At 33.8% G+C, this 14,414-nt stretch overlaps 1 long non-coding RNA gene across 1 annotated transcript; it reads right to left on the bottom strand.

Moving 5' to 3' along the window:
* Positions 1–651: 651 nt before the first annotated feature.
* Positions 652–13,932, bottom strand: LOC129922785 (uncharacterized). The gene is made up of 2 exons (XR_008774644.1): positions 8,822–13,932; positions 652–8,669 (listed from the first exon to the last, which is right to left on the bottom strand). It is a non-coding gene; the product is annotated as an uncharacterized LOC129922785 (long non-coding RNA).
* Positions 13,933–14,414: the final 482 nt, after the last annotated feature.

The raw sequence follows: 14,414 nt of genomic DNA on the forward strand, positions 1-14,414 counted from the left end.
TGGCATTTCTAAAAAATAAGTGTTATGTTTTTTTTTCTTCCATATTTGTTTTTCTGTAATGCCTGGATGATAACTTTTACTACTTGTAGAACATGATCAAGACAGCATTGAATTTATGCTTAAAAGTTTTATGCGATCTTGATTTGTTGTATATTTCACCATTTAGTTTTAGGTGGCTGCCTGGTCGTGCGGTTTGCGCGCTGGACTGTCGTTCGGATTTATTGATGGTCGAGAGTTCAAATCCTGCCTGCTATCATCCCCCGTCGTCCTGCCGGAGGTTTGGACTAGGAAGTAAACTATCTTCAACTCTGAAGGAACATCCGAAACATGTAAAACATTTTACAAACAAACATTCATTTTCTGTGATTTGGTTTGAAAGGACTTTGATCAATGTAGTATAAAAAAGTGTCATTACAAGAATCGGACAAGGGTTATGTCTGCTCTGGGTGTGGCAACATATAGAGGTCACAGCTGGTCACGTGGAATACTGTACCTCTCATTAATCCTCAAGCTTGACAAAAAACCTTATTAATATTCTTCTTCTTCTAAAAGGGTGTGTGTTCTGTTGAGAGACACTAGTAAAACAAATAATACAAATACTTTGAAAAACATAAAGCAACAATCTCTGGCATTGAAGTCACTTTTATTATATATATATATATATATATATAATTCCTTTACACACAAAATGCATTGTATAGGAGAACATATTTTTCTTCGCTAAATTTTAGACTTTCATTGTATTTACATTACCAAAAGGTAGCTATTTACAATCATGCATAAAAAAAACAAACATCTCTCTAATGAGTGCAATTAGTTTCTCTCTACACAGAGATAACAACTGATCACAAGCTTAAACAAGATTACATTCACACATGAATACCTATGTATGCTAACATCTGATCACATACCTATATATACTAGATCTGGATCACTACCTATATATACTAGATTTGTGCATCTAATCTTTTCTTCTTGAAAGTGATACTTCTGGCTCAACATTTTTGTTTTATGTCACAGAAGATTTACAAGTATCAAGGGAAATAATTTTTGTTTTCATTTCTGTCTTTGAGACAAAAGCTGTAGTCTGCTTCTGGACATTTGTTGATATAGGGCCAATATAGACAATAGAATTAAATTAAGTTAAAATGGTTATACATTTTAAGTGGAAAATACAAAAAAAAAAAAAAAAGCTACATGATTGCTAAAAAATTAAAGCTCGATGCTTTAAAAAAACAACAACAGAAGAAATATAAAATGTTTGCTGTCTACTTCATCAAGCCATGTATTGACAATAATTATTCCTGATCAAAACCCTCTCTAAATGAACATAGGTTAGAAGACATGCGCATAGGCTAAGGTCAAGAGTTCGTTCTACCTACAGTAGTCCCTTATTAACATTTTCAGAGGGTGTGGCGAAACAATAACAGTACCATTTTGTTTTCAATTTAATAACAAAAACTAAAAAAAAAATATTCCAATGCTCTAACATACAATGCAATATACCCAATAACATTTACCTGTTCACAACAATGTAACTAGTGTAACATTTTCATCCAACAAGGCGAACATTGAGTTTACACAAGAAAATGTATTTATAGGCATAAAGATGTCATTTGGATCACATTTGATTGAGTCAAAAGCAGTTTGTTATTGGTAAAAGAACAACAACAAAAAAAACAACTCCACTAAATCTGAGCTATATATAATGTTTTATTAGCTTAAAAAAAATGAGGATTGTTCTAGCCCCTTCCTCCTGCAATTAACTTTCATGTACTCAGGGGCGTCACTAGGGTCGGTGTCTCGAACCTTCCTACAATATTCCCTCTGCCCCCCCCCCCCCCTAAGTTATCCTTTTTCATTTTCGTTGAACCATAAAACAGTGAGCTAGTTACCTACACATTTATTGTTTGTTACAAAACTGTGCAAGGAGTTCAAATTCTATTTTAACAATTTTTGTTTGTAATATTTTGTCAATAGTTATTTTTTAATAGACCGCCGGCGGACAATGATTTTGCTTGCATTAAATATGGGGTAAATATGCAGGTCGCCAATGGGTTTGCTTTTAAACGATAATTGCTGCACTGTTCCTCAATCTTTAGACTTGAAGACCATGCGTTATTGCATATATCAAAGCAGAAACATAATTAAACATCAACTGAAAATGTTCTCCTTAGCGAACTATACTGAAAAGACTTAACATTATACCAGTGCTAGAGGAAGGAACTATATGGGACATATTTTGAAGCTTCGGAAATAAATTGAAAAGGCTTAACATTATACCAGTGCTAGAGGAAGGAACTCTATGGGACATATTTTGAAGCTTCGGAAATAAATTGAAAAGGCTTAACATTATACCAATGCTAGAGGAGGGAACTATATGGGACATATTTTGAAGCTTCGGAAATAAATTGAAAAGGCTTAACATTATACCAGTGCTAGAGGAAGGAACTATATGGGACATATTTTGAAGCTTCGGAAATAAATTGAAAAGGCTTAACATTATACCAGTGCTAGAGGAAGGAACTCTATGGGACAAATATTTTGAAGCTTCGGAAATAAATTGAAAAGGCTTAACATTATACCAGTGCTAGAGGAAGGAACTCTATGGGAGACATATTTTGAAGCTTCGGAAATAAATTGAAAAGGATTTTAAAATTTGATGTGACGTTAAAGGAAGGAAATGAGGACTGAAATAGTTTAAAGCTTCGTGAAAAACAATGGGGAACAAACACGTGACACATTTATATCGACATAGTACAAGAAAGATTTCTACATTTATCATTATCATACAAGAATGAAATCAAAAAGTTTTGAAACTTTCCGAAGTGAATACTTATTAGTGAAATATGAACATTTTGAACTTCATAGTTTCGGTAGAGAATTAAAGATCGAAACCGATAAAAGAGTCTGATCCAAGACGCAGTGATTATATAGAGAATGACAATGTTCTAGCTATTATTTGTTGCAAGTATTATTTTTGTGGATAGTGTAAAACAAATAGAAACGGGTTTTCCCGAAGTTGAAACCATTTTTTTGTTTCTAATATTGAGTCGTCGAGGTAGACATAAACATCAAGTTTCAAGCTCTCTAAAGAATTACAGTTTTTCTGTGTGTACACTTTGTACTGCTTCTAGACTAAACTAACCTGCGAACATTAAAAGGTGAGATTCCAATTATCCGCCAAACAAATGGAAATTAATTTCCAATATTTTAAGTCTTTTTTTTCACATTTAAAACTAATTAGAGAAACCTAGAAAAGATTTGTATGTGCCGTTTGTTAATTGAACCAGGAAATATGATGATGTACTAGTAGGCCTACATAACATGTTTTCAAGGACATGGAATTTGTAGACAGAGTTAAAATTCGGAGAGAGAGAGAGTTGTATAGTAAAGAAAGAACTAAAGCCTATTCTAGAAGTGTACTTGTCTAAATAAACGTAGTAGGTGTTACAAGAGTTCAACTTATTGTCGCTGTAGCTTCAAGAATAAACTAAAGAAGGAAATCCCCACAATAAATATACTCGTACAAATTAGTGACGGTTGGAATGACTGCTTCTTGGGTGACGACGAACAGGTTTCCACGGGAGAGTTATTAATATTAAATGTGTTTGCAAGGTGTATATTTCATTTGCAAACAACCTCAAATTCACAAACTCCCCCAAATTAATTAGGGAAAAAATATGCAACATGATAGCAGATTTCTCGGATAGTAGTGACGACTCAGACATTAGTTTGTATTGCAACTGGCATTGTTTGCCAAATGTTTGCATTCCACATGCATTGAGCGTTCAACTGCTCCTTTCCTAATTATAAACGTTTCAGAATTACCAGAAATTAAAAAAAAAATCGGTTAATAGAGATACAATAGAAACAAACAAGTCTCTTTAGAAAATGTTTACTGCACTCAGTAAACACAATCAACCCGTTACAACAAAGTATGGGCGTCTAAATGTATTTATCTGAGTTATAGGCAGGGGATCATATGGCTTGGGCAGCATATAATTAGGTACAAAAAATGCTTGGTTTCATATTAATTCACAGATTATTACTTAAATGATGGAATTGAAGATTGTCCTTATGGTGAGAAGGAGGACTGCCCTCGAGAGGATAATGAAAGGGTTTCAAGTTTCAATGTAGAGACGTGATATTTACTCTACAAGATATTCAACTAAATGTACTATTCAATTTTATTGGGATATTAATTTTAAAATATGCTGGGTAGAATTTCCCAACCACCGAGAGCTATACAACTACAATCCATTTTAAGAGACTGTTAGTTTTAATTTGACCAAACTGTAGTATTGAATAAAGCTTTTAGCTTCCTAATTCAATCTACTTATGAGTAAAAATAAAATTGCAACATTGACAATCTACTAAATGATACTTTGAGAAGTCATTCATTGTGCGGAGAATGTCAAACAAGCTGCGTACAGGAAATATCTCAACTAATGGCCTTTAATACTTTGACTTGGAAAGAAATCTACAAACAAGTTTTGAAACTTTCCTAAGCGAATACTTTTTAATTTGAAATATGACAACATTTTGAACTTCATAATTTCGACAGAGAATAAAAGATCGAGACCGATAAAAGAGTCTGATCAAAGATGCAGTAGTTTTAGGGGAAAATGACAATGTTCTAAATTATAATTGTTCAAATTACTATTTTTGTGAATAGAAATTGATTTCCAAAGTCGTAGATTTTTTTCCCCTAATTTTTAATGATCGTAGTAGATATAAACATCAAGTTTCAAGCTCTCTAAAGAATTACAGTTTTTCTGTGTTTACACTTTGTACTGCTTCTAGACTAAACTAATCTGCGAACATTAAAATCAAGGCATATTCCAAATATCCGCCTAACAAATGGAAATTAATTTCCAATATTTTAAGACTTTTCACCTTTACAACTAATAGAGCATCAACATCCAATGTACTTGATGGGGACATTTACAACAGTATCTCAGTAGATTTCTCTCGTGTTGAAAAGGCTTTTTGCAATTAGGAGTTAGATAAGAGAAAAAAAAAGGATGACAGATTAAGACATATTGTTGTGGATATTTCATCACCTTGTATTACCTTCTGTTGAATTGATACAAGACATTTTCGGAATCTTCATAAGCGAATACTTCTTAGAGTATTATATAGGGTCTACCTTTTAACATAATTCTGGCGGGATTAATTAAAAGATTCAAATATATGATGCTTTAATGGTAGGGGGAAATGATAATTTAGTAATTACATTATTATTTGTGTGGAGAACGTCACACAAACAAAGGGTTTACAGTCATTCAAAACAATGAATTAAAATCCTGTCGATTATTTGAGTCACCCGGTTAACTGCCCTTAATGTCGTTCATTCAAGTAAAAAGTTTTTATTTGAAGGGACAATAACAAGACTTTTGAGAATCAGCTTGCATGAACCAAACTTTTTGTTTGCCCTGAAGCCTAATCCCTTTTATGATCATCTGTTGCCAAGTGAGTTGTTTGTTCTTATTTAGTATCTTATAGGGGGGAAGAATGTCAAATAACAAATAGATTGCACAGATAAAACACATCAAATTACATTCCTGTATACTAGTTCAAAAAAACAACAATAGGAGGATTTCATCTAATCAACTTTAATATTTTGTTTCATTTTGAATGCCCGAAACACAATTTTGAAAACATTGAAAGTTTGTCAACAACAAAGTTATCGTCATGCCTTCTTAGAAATAGCATTTTTATTATTTACACGTTTCAGGTCAAAGAAAAGACAACTAAACAAGTCAGTTTCTGTATAAAGACTCCTATTAACACTTCCGATGCATTTGTCAAGGAAGACAACTGCTTTCAATGGAAAGTCAATAAAAGAAATATTAACAAAAATTCAATTATAAGGTTGGACTGAAAAAACAAAAAAACCTCTTCATGTACACTGAACAAGATTTATTCTTAGGTCTCAGTGTTACATGACAACTGTAACACTTGTTAGACCTTTTTCAACGTCAATGGGATGAGTGGAGTCTCAGAGCTGAAATGTCTCATCTAATAGTGTCCCAAAGTGTTCAAGCATGTCATAACTCTGTATGTAAGAATTGGGACTGCGGTTATTTAGGTTTCGAGAATTAGGGGTGCGTATTATCTACGTCATATGGAAACTTGATAAAGGTGAATTCATGTGAGTCATTGTTATTATGGACAGTGCAAATGGAGTTACAACTGAAAATGCTTATGTAAATTAGAGTTACCTAGAAAAGATTTGTATCGGCCATTGGTAAGTTGAACCAGGAAATGCTGTATATTAAAGAAACCGAATAGTAGATGTCCCAGATAGTAGTAACGAGTCAGACTGTCATGCATGCACACAGCAAATGTGTGGCTCCATTAGTTTGTATTGCAACTGGCATTGTTCGCCAAATGTTTGCATTCCACATGCATTGAGCGTTCAACTGCTCCTTTCCTAATTATAAACGTTTCAGAATTACCAGAAATTAAAAAAAAAAATCGGTTAATAGAGATACAATAGAAACAAACAAGTCTCTTTAGAAAATGTTTACTGCACTCAGTAAACACAATCAACCCGTTACAACAAAGTATGGGCGTCTAAATGTATTTATCTGAGTTATAGGCAGGGGATCATATGGCTTGGGCAGCATATCATCATGTACAAAAAATGCTGGGTCGCATATTAATTCACTGGTTATTACTTAAATGATGGAATTGAAGATTGTCCTTATGGTGAGAATGAAGATCAATATTCATTCTTTTTTAAAACAGAAATAAGTGTGCTGTAAAAACTCTAGAAAAATAGATGAAATATATATTTGTGACAGTAAGGAAGACTGCCCTCGAGAGGATAATGAAATGTATATTTGTGACAGTAAGGAAGACTGCCCTCGAGAGGATAATGAAATATATATTTGTGACAGTAAGGAAGACTGCCCTCGAGAGGATAATGAAAGGGTTTTCATGTAGAGACGTGACAGTTACTCTACAAGATATTCAACTCATTATTCTTTTAAATTTTATAGGAATACTAATTTTATAATCAAGCTGGGTAGAATTTCCCAACCACCGAGAGCTATACAACTACAATCCATTTTAAGAGACTGTTAGTTTCAACTTGACCTATCTGTAATATTGAATAAAGCCTTTAGCTTTCCAATTCAAGCTAGATATGAGTCACAATAAAATTACAACATTAAATGATACAAACTTTGTTACGAGTTTAAAGAGAAAATGACAATCTATTAGATCCACTAGAATTTGAGAAGTCATTTATTTGCAGAGAATTTCTAACATACAAAAAAATTTGCTTGAAAAGATAAAAGACTGCAAATTACATTAATGTCTTATTTGAAAAACATGATAATTAATGAACTGGGTAAGCTCTGCCAATCACTGCGGACAGGAAAGAGGTCACCTAATGGCCTTTAATACTTTGACTTTGAAAGAAATCTACAAACAAGTTTTGAAACTTTCCTAAGCGAATACTTTTTAAAAAAATATGACAACATTCTTAACTTCATTATTTTGGCAGAGAATAAAAGATTGAAACCGTTAAAAGAGTCTAATCAAAGATGAACTAGGTAATCAAAGATGCAGTGGTTATAGGGGAAAAGGACAAGGTTCTAAATAGTAATTGTTCAAATTACTATTTTGTGGAGAATGTAAAAGAATGAATAAATGGTATCCAAAGTCAAAGAAATTTTCTTTTCTTAATTTTGACTCATCGAGATTACAGTTTTTCTGTGTGTACGCTTTGTACTGCTTCTAGACTAAACTAACATGAACATTAAAATCAAGGTGAGATTCCAATTATCCGCCAAACAAATGGTTACAAATGTCCAATATTTTAAAGACTTTTTACCTTTACAATTAACTGAGCACCAACATCCACTTTACTTGATGGACACTTATGAAAGAGTATCTCAGTAGATTTCTCTCATATGGAAACAATTTCCAAAATGTGTAGAAACAATAGAGAACAGGAAAAGGGATGCCAGGTAAGGATATATAGTTTGAGGTATCGGGAAAACATGAACCTTTGTGGTTAGAAGTCATACAATAGATTTTTGAAATCTTCATAAGCGAATACTTCTTAGAGCATTCTATACATTTTAACATAATTTAGGCCGGATTGATTAAAAGATTCTAATCAATGATGCTGTGCTAGTAGGAAGAAATGACACTTTAGTTCATAACCATTACATTATTATTTGTGCTGTTAACGTCACACAAACAAATGGGTTTACAAAGGTTAAAGAAATAAACTATAATCATGTTGATAATTTTAGTCACCTGGTTAACTGCCCATAATTTCGTTTATAAAAGTAGAAAGGTTTCTTTGAAGGGACAATTACAAGACACTTGAGAGTCAGCTTGCATGGACCAAAATGTTTGATTGCCCTGAAGCTTAATCACGTGTATGATCATCTGTTGTCAAGTGAATGATTCGTTCTTATTTAGTATTTTATTGTAGGGAGAATGTTAAATAAGAAACAGATTGCAAAGATAAAAGACAACAGATTACATTCATGTCTACTATTTTAAAAACAATATGAGATTTAAATGAAATATGTAATTCTACCTAATGAAGTTCTGACCAATAAACAATGATACTTGTGACCTATGAACTTGGTAACTTCTGACCTATGAACTAGGTAAGTTTTGACGTATAGCTAGGTAACCTGACCTATGAACTAGGTAAGTTTTGACGTATAGCTAGGTAACCTGACCTATGAACTAGGTAAGTTTTGACGTATAGCTAGGTAACCTGACCTATGAACTAGGTAACTTCTGACCTATGAACTAGGTAAGTTTTGACGTATAGCTATGTAACCTGACCTATGAACTAGGTAACTTCTGACCTATGATCTAGGTAAGTTTTGACGTATAGCTATGTAACCTGACCTATGAACTAGGTAAGTTTTGACGTATAGCTATGTAACCTGACCTATGAACTAGGTAAGTTTTGACGTATAGATATGTAACCTGACCTATGAACTAGGTAAGTTTTGACGTATAGCTAGGTAACCTGACCTATGAACTAGGTAAGTTTTGACGTATAGCTAGGTAACCTGACCTATGAACTAGGTAACTTCTGACCTATGAACTAGGTAAGTTTTGACGTATAGCTATGTAACCTGACCTATGAACTAGGTAAGTTTTGACGTATAGCTATGTAACCTGACCTATGAACTAGGTAACTTCTGACCTATGATCTAGGTAAGTTTTGACGTATAGCTATGTAACCTGACCTATGAACTAGGTAAGTTTTGACGTATAGCTATGTAACCTGACCTATGAACTAGGTAAGTTTTGACGTATAGATATGTAACCTGACCTATGAACTAGGTAAGTTTTGACGTATAGCTAGGTAACCTGACCTATGAACTAGGTAAGTTTTGACGTATAGCTAGGTAACCTGACGTATAGCTAGGTAACCTGACCTATGAACTAGGTAACTTCTGACCTATGAACTAGGTAAGTTTTGACGTATAGCTAGGTAACCTGACCTATGAACTAGGTAACTTCTGACCTATGAACTAGGTAAGTTTTGACGTATAGCTATGTAACCTTACCTATGAACTAGGTAAGTTTTGACGTATAGCTATGTAACCTGACCTATGAACTAGGTAACTTCTGACCTATGATCTAGGTAAGTTTTGACGTATAGCTATGTAACCTGACCTATGAACTAGGTAAGTTTTGACGTATAGCTATGTAACCTGACCTATGAACTAGGTAAGTTTTGACGTATAGCTAGGTAACCTGACCTATGAACTAGGTAGCTTCTGAACTATGAACTAGGTAACCTGACATTTGAACTAGGTATCTACTGACATATGAACTAGGTAACTTCTGACATATAAACTAGGTTACTTCTAATCTATGAACTAGATAACCTGACATTTGAACTAGGTATCTACTGACATATGAACTAGGTAACTTCTGACATATAAACTAGGTTACTTCTGATCTATGAACTAGGTCACCTGACATATGAACTAGGTGGCTTCTGACCTATGAACTAGGTAACCTGACATTTGAACTAGGTATCTACTGACATTTGAACTAGGTATCTACTGACATGAACTAGGTTACTTCTGACATATGAAGTAGGTAATTTCTTACATATGAACAAGGTAAGTTTTAACTTATAGCTAGGTAACCTGACCAATGAACTAGGTAACTTCTGACATATGAACCACTAAGTCCTGCTAATCACAGCATACAGAAAGGACCTAATCAAATCGATTTTTTACTTAAAAATTTTTTTGATTTTGAATGCCCGAAACACAATTTTGAAAACATTGAAAATAAATGTATCATCATATCTTCTTAGAAATAGCATTTTTATTATTCATAAATTTTAAGTGTAAGGAAAGACATCTTAACAAGTCTGTTAGTTTCTTTATAAAGACTTCTATTAACGCTTCCGATACATTTGACAAGGAAGACAACTGCTTTAAATGGAAAGTCTATCCAAGAAATATAAGTACAAGTGCATTAAATTAAAAGGTTGGACTGAAAAATAAAAAAAAATAAAAAAAATCTCCTCATTACATGAACAAAATTTATTCTTAGGTCTCAGTGTTACATGACAACTGTAACACCTGCTAGGCTCTTACCGGCATCAATGTGATGAAGACATTTTCGAGCCTAAGAGCTGCAATGTATCAACTAATAGTGTCCCAAAGTGTTCATGCATGTCTTTCTTACAAAAACAAATTGTAACTATGTATGTGAATATTGGGACTGTGGTTATGTAGGTTAAGAGAATAAGAGGAGCGCATTATCTACGTCGTAGGGAAACTTGAAACAGGTGGATTCATGTGAGTCATTGTTACCAAGTGTAAATGAAGTTGCTTATGTAAATTAGAGAAACCTAAGATTTGTATGTGCCATTTGTTAATTGAACCAGGAAATATAATAATGCATATTGTGTCACTTAATCTGTAGACAGAGTAAAAATTCGGAGAGAGAGAGAGAGAGAGAGTTGTATAGTAAAGAAAGAACTAAAGCCTATTCTAGAAGTGTACTTGTCTAAATAAACGTAGTAGGTGTTACAAAAGTTCAACTTATTGTCGCTGTAGCTTCAAGAATAAACTAAAGAAGGAAATCCCCACAATAAATATACTCGTACAAATTAGTGACGGTTGGAATGACTGCTTCTTGGGTGACGACGAACATGTTTCCACAGGAGAGTTGATTAATATTAAAGGTGTTTGCATGGTATATATTTCATTAGCAAACAACCTCAAATTCACAAACTCCCCCCAAATTAATAAGGGAAAAAAATATGCAACATGATAGCAGATTTCTCGGATAGTAGTGACGACTCAGAGAGCAAATGTGTGGCTCCATTAGTTTGAATTCCACTGGCATTGTTTGCTAAATGTTTGCATCTCACTGGCATTGAGCATTTAAATGCTCCTTTCTAAATAATGAATTCCAAAAAAGGTTTTATTGGAAAATTGGAATTAATTTTAAAGAAACATCTCTGTAGAAACCACATGCTGCACTCAGTTTTTTTTCTGTACAATCAACCCGTTATAACGTTATAACGAGATGTGGGCGTCTAAAATGTATTTACCACAGAAATAGACATGGGATCACATGGGCAGGGCAGCATATAATCAAGTACAAAATATGCTGGGCTGCATATTAATTCACAGATCATTACTTAAATATATAACGTAATGGAAAACTGTTTTAACGGGTAGAATGAAGGTAAATTAACATATTTAAAAAAATACATATTAGTGCCATAAAAGCTCAAGAAAAATAGATGAAATCTATATCAGTGACGACAAGGAAGTCTGCCCTCGAGACGCTGATGAAATGGTTTCCATGTAGAGACGTGACAGTTGCTCTACAAGATATTCAACTCAATGTCCTATTTATTTACATAGGGATCTTATTTTCTATAATCATGTGCTGGGGTTGAAATTCACAACCAATGAGAGGTAAATAACTACACTCCAGTTTCAAGAATAAACTTACGAAGGAAATACCCCACAATGAATATACTCACACATATTAGTGACGGTTGGAATGACTGCTTCTTGGGTGACGACGAACAGATTTAATGAGTTGTATTTATATTCAAGGTGTTTGCAAGGTATATATTTTATTTGCAATCAACTTCAAATTTATAAACTTCCCCCAAAAAAAAATCTGCAGCATGATTCCGGACCGCTCTGATAACAGCGACGAGTCAGATTGTCATTCATGTACACAGCCCATTTGTGGATCCATTAGTTTGCTTTCCACGAGCATTGTTCGCCAAATGTTTGCATTCCACTGGCACTGAGCGTTTAACTGCTCCTTTCTAAGTAATAAACGTATCAGAATGACCAGCATATTTTTTTTTATTGGAAAATAGATTTAAAAAAGAAACAAAGACTAAAACGTGTACAATTAACCCGCTACAACGAGATGTGGGCTTCTCAAATGTATTTACCACAGAAATAGGGGGTGAAATAGGTTGCGCAGCATATAATCATATACAAAAAAATGCTGGGTTGCATGTTAATTCACAGATTATTACTTAAATGATGGAATGGAAGGTTGTCCATTGAAACCGAATGAAGATCAAAATCTATTCTTTTTTTTTAAAACAGAAGTAAGTGTTTCATTGCTACAAAAGCAACAAGATCATATCAACTATCTATCTTTGTGACGGCAAGGAAGACGTGCCCTGGAGACGACGATGAAAGGGTTTCCATGTGCAGACGTGACCTAGTTACTCCACAAGATACTCGACTCAATGTGCTTTGAAACTTTATTGGCATTTTTATTTGATAAACTGGGTAGAATTTCCCAACCACTGAGAGCTATATAACTACAATCCATTTTAAGAGACTGTTAGTTTTAATTTGACCAGCCGTAGTATTGAATAAAAGCATTTAGCTTTCCAATTCAAAATGATATTTTGTTTATCATCTAAGCTTGAGATATAGCAGCATTAAATTATTAATTGATACAAACTTTATTGCGTGTATAAGGAAAAATGACAATCTACCACATAATAATTTGAAAAGTCATTAATTGTGTGGAGAATTTCAAACCAACCAAAAAAATGGCTTGCAAAGATAAACGACAACACATTACATTTATTTCTATTTTGGAAAAAAAACATGAGATTTATTGAACTGGGTAAGTTCTGCCAATCAGTGAACAGCTCATCTTAATGCCTTTAATACTTTGACTTTGGAAACTTCAAAGAAATTTGTCTAAAACCAAGGAAATGTTTAAAAATCAACATTTCATGGCATTAGACTTATTGTTCCTATTGACGATTGAACAAAAGATTCACCAAGTGAGCTTCCACTCGTCTCAGCTATTAAAGTAGAGACTTTACTTGAAGCTCTGACTATGTAGAGACTTTACTTGAAGCTCTGACTATGTAGAGAATTTACTTGAAGCTCTGACTATACATTTCAGTGTCTAGCAAGGAACAAAGGATTTCTTTTGTCCTACACTTTGAGGACCATTTCTTATCAAGTACGTTTGTTTATTCTTATTCACTATGTACTCTCATGTGACCAAAGCTGAAACAAGGTCCATGGGTCGTAGTAACGAGTCCCCGTGTGATATTTAGCTTACATTAAGTATTAATAAATGTGATTGTAAGTTGCGGCAATGTACTGGCAGGTTATTCAAAGAGTTTTTTTTTTGTTGGTCCCTACATGCACTGCCTGAGCAACACATTGTAACAACAACATTGTAGCAACAACATTGTAGCAACAACATTGTAGCAACAACATTGTAGCAACACATTGTAGCAACAACATTGTAGCAACAACATTGTAGCGACAACATTGTAGCAACACATTGTAGCAACAACATTGTAGCAACAACATTGTAGCAACAACATTGTAGCAACACATTGTATCAACAACATTGTAGCAACAACATTGTAGCAACAACATTGTAGCAACAACATTGTAGCAACACATTGTAGCAACAACATTGTAGCAACAACATTGTAGCAACAACATTGTAGCAACAACATTGTAGCAACAACATTGTGGCAACAACATTGTAGCAACAACATTGTAGCAACACATTGTAGCAACAACATTGTAGCAACACATTGTATCAACAACATTGTAGCAACAACATTGTAGCAACAACATTGTAGCAACACATTGTAGCAACAACATTGTAGCAACAACATTGTAGCAACAACATTGTGGCAACAACATTGTAGCAACAACATTGTAGCAACACATTGTAGCAACAACATTGTAGCAACACATTGTAGCAACAACATTGTAGCAACACATTGTAGCAACAACATTGTAGCAACAACATTGTGGCAACAACATTGTAGCAACACATTGTAGCAACAACATTGTAGCAACAACATTGTAGCAACACATTGTGGCAACACATTGTGGCAACACATTGTAGCAACAACATTG

The sequence above is a fragment of the Biomphalaria glabrata genome, chromosome 14, assembly GCF_947242115.1.
Source record: "Biomphalaria glabrata chromosome 14, xgBioGlab47.1, whole genome shotgun sequence".
Taxonomy (NCBI): domain Eukaryota; kingdom Metazoa; phylum Mollusca; class Gastropoda; family Planorbidae; genus Biomphalaria; species Biomphalaria glabrata.